The following is a 9,926-nucleotide window of genomic DNA, read 5'->3' as shown; positions in this document are numbered from 1 at the left end:
CAGGGTGATTCTTTTGATCTCAGTTTGGCTTCCTCATGAATCTGCAGTCAATTGTGTGTTGGCTTCAGGAAGTTGGCTGCTGTTAACCGGGGGCACCTTGGTTCTCCTCCATTTGTCTTATCCTTCATGTGTCTTTCGGATCCCTTCAACAGGCTGGTCTGGCATAGTCTCATAGCAAGGCTGAGGTGCAAGCCCAAGCAAGTATAATCAAGCAAGGAAACCAGCAGATGCACATAGTATCACTTGAGACCTAAGCTCAGAGCTGGCACTCCACTGCTTTTGCTGCATTTACTGGCTCAAGGCAGTGACCCAAGGCCAGTCCAGAGCCAGGTTGGGTGGAAACTACAAAGTCATAGGGCGAAGGGGGTGGCTCTACAGAGGCTATTCACTGGAGCCATTGATAACTCTAATCTACCATGTTTTGTTTAAGCCACTTATTTGGATTTTCTGTCACACACAGTAAGAAAATCACCTTGAATGATATACCTGCCTTTGAGCACCTAGTCATTCCCAGGGTGTTTGGTAGCCAAGTGCTTTTCTTCCCATGCAGTTGAGGGAAAAAAAGCACAACAGTGAAAAGTCACAGCTTCTTTGAACTCTTCTCGCCTCATACCAAATGAAAGAGCTGAGCCAAATGACCCAGAAGTTCTCTTTGGGTTGAATGAAGCTACATATTCTGATAGGGTCGTCGCCTATAATGCACGGAGGGGAAGGGCAGGAATGAATCTAGGACGGGACTTTACAACCATTGTTCTGTGGGGGGTATAAGAACCAAAAGCCAGAGAAGATTAGAAAGGGTGCAAATTGGGTATACTCACAATCACATAAAGGCTTTCTCCTGGGCACTTTGCCCCTGAATCATGGCACCTTCTGGTCCATAGCCTTCCCTTAGGTGTGATAACTGGTCATTGAAGAACACGCTGTCCTCTGCTTTTCTGACAGTGTACATTTATTAAAATCATTGGTGAGGAAAGGTCACGCAGCCTATCTCTAGCGATTACGAGGCAATGGCCGTTCACTTCTTGTACCATCTTGCCATCCTCTTGCAATAGAGACACCCAAGCCAAAGGGGCTGCAAGAATTAGACTCCATTCTGTTCAGATGGGTAAGTTTTGAGGCAGCCGTTAGAAGCTTTTAAAACAGCCACCAGAAAATTTCAGTAAAGAGAGTATAAGGGGAAGAAGGCAGCCATAGCTAGGCTCCCACAGTGAACTCCTGGAACCTCCACCCACCCAGCAATTTTCCCCTCTCAACGTAAAGAGCCTCTCACCATCAGGTTTTTGGCTGCTCAGAGTTTACTGATTAATTACAGCACCTACAGCCAATTGGTCTCCTTAGTAACCACACTAGCAGGGTCCCAGCTGGAAAAGCTGCTTCTTATTTCCAAAGAGGGCGAACCCTCTTCACATTTTAAAACACCTCCAATTGGAACACAAACAGACTTTTATTATATTTATTTATTTGTTTATTTTTTAGAGAAAAACATCCCTGCTTGTTGCAACAGAGAACTTTATTTTTATTCATTTTTATCTTCACTTATTTTTAAAATATTATTTAAATCCAAGTTAGCAAACATACAGTCAATATTGGTTTCAGGAATAGAGCCCAGTGATTCATCACTTACGTACAACACCCAGTGCTCATCCCAACAAGTGCCCTCTTAATGCCCATCACCCATTTAACCTCCCCACCCCCCACCCCTCCCCTACATGTAGCAACCCTCAGTTTGTTCTCTGTATTTAAGAGTCTCTTATGGTTTGCCTTCCTGTCTGTTTTTATCTTATCAACAGAGAACTTTAAAGTATTAAGTCTGTTTTCCTTCCCCCCCCCTTTTTTTTTAAAGTACAGTTGACACTCAGTGTTACATTAGTTTCAGGTGTACAACATAGTGATTCAACATGTCCGTTATGCCGTGCTCACCACAGGTATAGCTACCATCAGTCACCATATAATACTATTATGATACCACTGATTATATTCCCTCTGCTGTACCTTTCATCCCTGTGGCTTATTCATTCCATAACTGGGAGCCTGTATCTCCCACTCCCCTTCACCCATCTTGCCCAACCCTGTACCCTCTTCCTCTCTGGCAACCACCAGTTTGTTCCCTGTATTTATAGGTCTGTTTCTGCTTTTTGTCTGTTAGCTTATTCATTTGTTTTTTATTTTTTTATTACTTTTTTATTTGAGAGAGAGAACCTGCAAGCGGGGGAGAGGGGAAGAGAGAGAAAGAGAGAGAGAGAAGCTTAAGCAGGCTTCATGTTCAGCATGGAGCCTGATGTGGGGCTTGATCTCACAAAATTTGGGATCATAACCTGAGCTGAAATTACGAGTCGGAAGCTCAACTGACTGAACCACCCAGGTGCCCCTTCATTTGTTTGTTTAGATTCCACATATAAGTAAAATCATATAGTATTTGTCTTTCTCTGGCTTATTTCACTTGGCATAATACCCTCTAGGTCCACCCGTGCTGTTGCAAATGGCAAGATCTCATTCTTTTTTTTTTTTGTTTTTTGGCTGAGTAATATTCCAGCATATATAAATCCCACCTCTTCTTTCTCCATCCATCTATCTAACCCAACACTTGCGTTGCTTCCAAATCTTGGTTATGGTAAATAACGCTGCAACAAACATAAGGGTGCATATATATTTTTGAATTAGTGTTTTTGTTTTCTTTGGGTAAATGCCCAGTAGTGGAATTTACTGGATCATAGAGTAGTTCTATTTTTACTTTTTGAGGAAACTCCATACTGTTTTCCACAGTTGTTGCACCAATTCACATTCCCACCAACAGTGCATGTGGGTTTCTTTTTCTTCACATCCTCACCAGCATTTGCTATTTCTTATCTTTTTGATTCTAGCCATCTGGTAAATGTAAGGTGTCATCTCATTGTGGTTTTGATTGGCATCTCCCTGATTATTAGTGATGTTGACCATCTTTTCATGTGTCTGTTGGCCATCTGGATGTCTTCTTTAGAAAAGTGTCTATTCAGGTTCTCTGTCCATTTTTATTTGGATTATTTGTTTTTTTGTTGTTGTTGAGTCGTGTAAGTTCTTTACATACTTTGGATATTACCCTCGTATTGGATATATCATTTGCAAGTATCTTTTCTCATATATTAGGTTATATTTTCATTTGTTGATAATTTCCTCCATTGCGCGTATTCCCAGTAGTTTATTTTTGCTCTTGTTCCCCCCCCCCCCCCCTTAGGAGACATATGTAGAAAAATGTTGCTTTGGACAAAATTTTAAAACAAACCCATGTTTCTCTACAACCTTGCTTCCAACAATGAATGGATTTTTGAGCTATTGAGGGAAACTTGAATTTTAGTGATCAGTAAGAGATGGGTTTTAAATGAAGAGCTAGTCAAATATAATTTTAAGGCAAACAACCAGTTTGACCTTTACAAGTGTAAGTTTGACTACTCAGAGTATCTATTCGAGTGCTATGCTAGGCGATGTGAGAACAAGAAGGACCTGGACACAGGTGTCTTTGCCTCAAGAAGCTGGCCTGGCGGACAAGACCTATGATAACGAATGGTGGCTCGGACATAGTGTCTCAGACAACTTAAGAATTAGAAAGGGGCGCCTGGGTGGCTCAGTCAGTTGAGTATCATTGAGTATCCGACTTCGACTTAGGTCATGATCTCTCTCGCAGCTCGTGAGTTCGAGCCCTGCGTCGGGCTCTGTGCTGACAGCTCAGAGCCTGGAACCTACTTCAGATTCTGTGTCTCTCAATCTCTCTGCCCCTCCCGTGCTCGTGCTCTGTCTCTTTCTCAAAAATAAATGAACATTAAAAAAAAAAAAAAAGAATTAGAAAGCACACAGTAAGGTGCTCATTGTAGATCAGACTAGAGGTTAAAGAGAAGTTCAAGTGAGAAGGGAGAGAGGGCATGATGTCTATCTTCTGTTTTGAGTGAAATGTTGAGATGCAGATGATCGACAGCAGGATCTGAGTGGGAGAAAAGTGACAGCAGGGCTTCAATGTGGGTGAGTATGAGGACTGCAGGGACATTAGTCTGCTCCGGCTACCATAGTAAAGTACCACGGACTGGGTCTTCAGCAACAGGCACTTATTTTCTCACAGTTCTGGAGGCTGGAAATCTAAAATCAAGGTGTCGCAGGGTTGGTGTCTCTTGAGGCCTCTCTCCTCGGCTTGCAGGAGAGGCCATTTTCTCCCTGTGTCCTCACATGGTCGTCCCTCTGTGTGTCTGTGTCCTAATCTCCTCTTTTTATTATATTTTTTATTTAAATGTTTATTTTTTTATTTTAAAATATTTTTTTTCAACGTTTATTTATTTATTTTTGGGACAGAGAGAGACAGAGCACGAACGGGGGAGGGGCAGAGAGAGAGGGAGACACAGAATCGGAAACAGGCTCCAGGCTCTGAGCCATCAGCCCAGAGCCCGACACGGGGCTCAAACTCACGGACCGCGAGATCGTGACCTGGCTGAAGTCGGACGCTTAACCGACTGCGCCACCCAGGCGCCCCTAAATGTTTATTTTTGAGAGAGAGAAAGAGAGAGAGCACAAGCGGGGGAGGAACAGAGGGAGAGGGAGACGCAGAATCTGAAGCAGACTCCAGGCTCTGAGCTGTCAGCAAAAGCCTGATGTGGGGCTTGCACTCACAAACCGTGATATCATGATCTGAGCTGAAGTTGGATGCTTAACCAACTGAGCCACCCGGGCACCCCATAATCTCCTCTTCTTATAAGAACACCAGCCATATTGGATTAGGGCCCACCTAATGGCCTTATTTATCCATAATTGTTTCTGTAGAGGCCCTGTCTCCAATACAGTCACATTCTGAAGTGTTGGGGGTTAGGACTTCAGCATATGAATTTTTCTTGGTGGGGAGGACCCAGTTCAGCCTATAACAGGAGGGAAATGATACTGTGCCATTAGATAATAGTTCCAGAAAGGGAACTAAAGATCACTATGTGTTAGTGGGTGACTAGTGTGCACAGTGGATTTTTTCTACCCTCTGGCCCCCAGGCTTAGGCACTTGTATCCCCAGACACCAAGCTGATAATGTACATCCCGCTTTGACATATCACAGTGTTCCTGGAACATCTATGCATTAGAAAAAAAAATTTTTTTTTGTAATGTTTATTCATTTTCGAGACAGAGAGAGACAGAGCATGAGCAGGGGAGGGGCAGAGAGAGAGAGGGAAACACAGAATCTGAAGGAGGCTTCAGGCTCTGAGCTGTCAGCACAGAGCCCGACGCGGGGCTCGAACTCACAGAGCCCAAGATCATGACCTGAGCTGAAGTCAGACGCTCAACCGACTGAGCCTCCCAGGTGCCCCCATCCATGCAGTTTTCATGGCTATGTCTTAAGAGTCTCAGCACCACTGGGAGGTGTATCCTGAAACTTGGAATGTGCAGAACAGAGCAACTTCAGACATGCCATGCTCAGAGTAAGAAGGCATCTAGCCACTTTGGGCACTTCAGATCATGGTTCCTGAGAAGTTTGTAGGATGGTGCGGTTTTTCTCTGTGGGGTCAGTATCTGAATGCCAGGGGGTGGCTCCGATATCCTAATATTCCATTACTCCCTATAAATAAGTGCATGTTCCACATTGTAAACACAAACCCCTCTCCAGCTTGTTTCTCTGTCAGATTAGGCATGAGTTTTGTGTGCAAGCTCATTTTCTTCCACAGCTCCACCCCTTGTGGGGACTCTTAGGTCCTGCTCCTGTCCACATCTCCCCTTGATCTTTGGATGCCATATTTCCAATACCTTCAGGAGGTTCATACCCAGATGTCACATTGATGCCCACAAGGATATTGTCATAGCCCCCTTAACTAACTCCTGCCCAAATCTGCTAGGTCTATTACCACATTCATTCACCCCTACCACTCAATTATCAATAAACCTAGGGATGGCCATCTCTCTATGAGCCGGTACTGTAGTTACTGGATTCCGTTATAAAACAAAAGCATCCTTAGCTCACTTCTTACCCCAGGGAATGCCTCTTCCTTTAATTCCTATGCTTGTAATTATTGAAACTATTAGCCTCTTCATCCAACCAATAGCCTTAGCCGTACAACTAATAGCCAACATCACTGCAGGTCCCATCTAATTGGAGGGGCTGCTTTAGCCTTAATAAGTATTAGCACCTCCATCACTCTGATCACCTTCATCATTCTTGTCTTACTAACAGTCCTTGAATTTGCTGTAGCCCTTATTCAAGCTTATGTCTTCACCTTGTTAGTGAGCCTATACTTACACAACAATACTTAATGACCCACCAAACCCATGCATATCACGTAGTTAACCTGAGTCCATGACCACTCACAGGAGCTCTTTCAGCCCTCTAATAACTTCAGGATTAGCAATATGATTCCACTACAACTCGGTATTACTATTAACTCTAGGAATAACAACCAATTTATTAACCATATGCCAATGATGACGAGACATCGTCCGAGAAATCATGTTCCAAGGCCACCAAACACCTATCGTTCAAAAGGGCCTACAATATGGGATGATGCTCTTCAGTATTTCAGAAGTGCTTTTCTTCACAGGTTTCTTGGGAGCCTTCTATCATTCAAGCCTTGCTCTGACCCCAGAATTAGGAAGCTGCTGGCCACCTACAGGTATCACCCCTCTCAACCCCCTAGAACGGGGTCCAACACTTCCGTACTGGACTGACACTGAGAAATCTGGGCAGGAAATTTGTCTTGAGCGGACTTCCTTCTTGCTCTTTCCACATCCTGTACCCAGGGTGTTATCGAATGTAATCATTTCATCTTTATTGCCATTTGTTAGAGCTCCAGCTGTCCATCTTTCTTCAATCTCGCCTATATACAGCAGCTTGCATAATATTTTCTAAGCAGCATTTTCAGATTTCTTCAATCCCTTGCTCCAAAATTCCAATTTTTTTTTTCAACGTTTATTTATTTTCGGGACAGAGAGAGACAGAGCATGAACGGGGGAGGGGCAGAGAGAGAGGGAAACACAGAATCGGAAACAGGCTCCAGGCTCTGAGCCATCAGCCCAGAGCCTGACGCGGGGCTCGAACTCCCGGACCGCGAGATCGTGACCTGGCTGAAGTCGGACGCTTAACCGACTGCGCCACTCAGGCCCCCTCACATTTTAATTTTTTTTTTTCAACGTTTTTATTTATTTTTGGGACAGAGAGAGACAGAGCATGAACGGGGGAGGGGCAGAGAGAGAGGGAGACACAGAATTGGAAACAGGCTCCGGGCTCTGAGCCATCAGCCCAGAGCCCGACGCGGGGCTCGAACTCACGGACCGCGAGATCGTGACCTGGCTGAAGTCGGACGCTTAACCGACTGCGCCACCCAGGCGCCCCTCCAAAATTCCAATTTAAAGGCAAAGAGTGATAGGGTTGGAAGATAGTGGAGGTGCACTACAGAGCCCATTGGACTTGAACTCTAAAGACCCGGGTTGGAGTCTCAGCCCTTTTCCTGCCATGTGACTTTGGCCAAGTCACACCTGCTTTTAGGACCTTGTACTCTTATACATTTTTTAAAAAAAATTTTAACATTTATTTAGTTTTGAGAGAGAGAGAGAGTGCAAGCGGGAGAGGAGCAGTGAGAGGGAGACACAGAATCCAAAGCAGGCTCCAGGCTCTGAGCTGTCAGCACAGAGCCTGACGCAGGGCTCGAACTCATGAGCCGTGAGATCATGACCTGAGCCGAAGTTGGATGCTCAACTACTGAGCCACCCAGGTGCCCCAGACCTACTCTTATTCTTTAAAAAGGGACATAGTAATACCTAACAGTGGTGGTGTAAAATTTATACAGTTAATGTAAATGAAGGGGTTTGAAAACTCTGAGCTACCTCACAGATAGAAAACACAACGATTATCCCTTAAGACCATCTCAAGTAACACTACCTCTTATAACTAATTAAAAATTGGCCTTTTCCTTTCCTGAACTTCCAAAGCACTTTTCTGGACAGTGTTTTGTATTCAGATTTGCAGTTTGCATTGGATAGTGTGCCCCTGCTGTTCTCTGTGGGGTGGTCGTGGGGGTTGATATCTTGCCTGGCCAGGAAGACTGTAAACCACCAGAGGGAAGCAATTTATATTCTCTCCTATTTCTCTCCAGTGAGCACAGAGCCAAGCACACCAAAGTCAACCAATCCCACATGCATGTGTTGAACAACAACTATTTGTTGATATGCACAAGGAACATATTAATAGGCAAGAGAGTGAATGAAATATAATAAAAATCCCAGCACTCAAAGAGCTCACAGTCTAGCTTGGAAGATAAACTGCAAGAGCTAAAAGGGATGTACAGTTGACCCTTGAACGATGTGGGGGCTGGGGCGCCAACCACCCCCTCCGCCCCCCCCCCCGCCCCCCCCCCCCCCCCCTGCCAACCATGGAAAGGAAAATACATGGAGGGGTGCCTGGGTGGCTCAGGCGGTTGGACATCCACTCGACTTTGGCTCAGGTCATGATCTTGTGATTCATGAGTTCAAGCCCTGCGTTGGGCTCTGTGTGGACTGCTCGGAGCCTGGAGCCTGCTTCAGATTCTGTCTTCCCCTCTCTCTGCCCCTCTCCTGCTTGTGCTCTGTCTCTCTCTCAAAAATAAATAAACATTAAAAAATTTTTTTAAAGAATAAAAGAAAATACATGTGTAATTTTGACCTCCTCAAAACTAATAGCCTATTGTTGACCAGAAGGCTTACTGATAGCATAAACAACATGTATTTTATATGTTACATGTATTACATACAGTATTCTTTTCAGTAAAGTAAGCTATAGAAAAAGGAAATGTTTTTTTTTTTTTAATTGTTTTTTTCAATGTTTATTTATTTTTGGGACAGAGAGAGACAGAGCATGAACGGGGGAGGGGCAGAGAGAGAGGGAGACACAGAATCGGAAACAGGCTCCAGGCTCTGAGCCATCAGCCCAGAGCCTGACGCGGGGCTCGAACTCCCGGACCGCGAGATCGTGACCTGGCTGAAGTCGGACGCTCAACCGACTGCGCCACCCAGGCGCCCCAAAGGAAATGTTTTTAAGAAAATCATAAAGAAGAGAAAAATATGTTTATGGTACTGTACTGTAGAAAGTCCATGTGTAAGTGGACCCATGTATGAGTGGGCCTGCACAGTTCAAATCTGTATCATTCAAGGGTGAACTGCATAAGGCCGTTACACTGTTAGCACAGGATGGGTGGGCATTTAAGGGTGATGAATTTCCCTCTGGCTGGGATGGTAGGAAAGGCTTGGCCAAAAGGGAAGATTTGAGCTGGGACTTGAAAGATGGGTGGTATCTGGATAAGTAGAGATGGGAGGATGTAGGAGAGAGTGGACAGGACAGGTGAACTGAAACAGAGGAGCCTTTGCAGAAGAGAGTGGTAGGAGAAGGGGCTGGACATTCGGTCTGCATGAGAAATAGAAGGTCTTGAATGGTGGCCTCAGTAATTGGTACGTTGGCAATCAGAAGAGACTGAAGATTTCTGCACAAGGGGTGAAATGTTCAAGGAGGTCTTTTGGGAGTGTGAAGCTAGGACTGACACTAAGTACTTATTGATTGGAGAAAGCAGGAGAGTATCTACCTGTGTAGGTGTTCATCAGTCTCTGTGGCTGGTTCTGTTTGGATGACTGAAGCCTGAAACTCCCACAAGAAATAGACAAATAGTCAAGCAACTGCACTGAAAGCTTCCTATTTTTTCAGCAAATAATGTCACATGAAAATCTCCTAACCTCTTGACATTTCCAGTTTCTAGACCAACTCCCACCTCTCTTCACCATCACGATCAGAGCCCTAACAGCCAGGGACAGTCTGAACCTGTGCCTAGCAAAGAAGGACCCCTTCTTCCTCCCTCTGTTCAAAAAGTGGCTGGCTTAAATCGTAGAATGACATTTCACGAAATTGTGTTGTTGTTCATGCAAGATGACTATCTTCCTAGAGCCATTTCATGGTTCTGGAAGGGGAAAATATA

The sequence above is a fragment of the Leopardus geoffroyi genome, chromosome B1, assembly GCF_018350155.1.
Source record: "Leopardus geoffroyi isolate Oge1 chromosome B1, O.geoffroyi_Oge1_pat1.0, whole genome shotgun sequence".
Classification (NCBI taxonomy): Eukaryota; Metazoa; Chordata; class Mammalia; order Carnivora; family Felidae; genus Leopardus; species Leopardus geoffroyi.
This window is presented reverse-complemented; position numbering follows the sequence as displayed.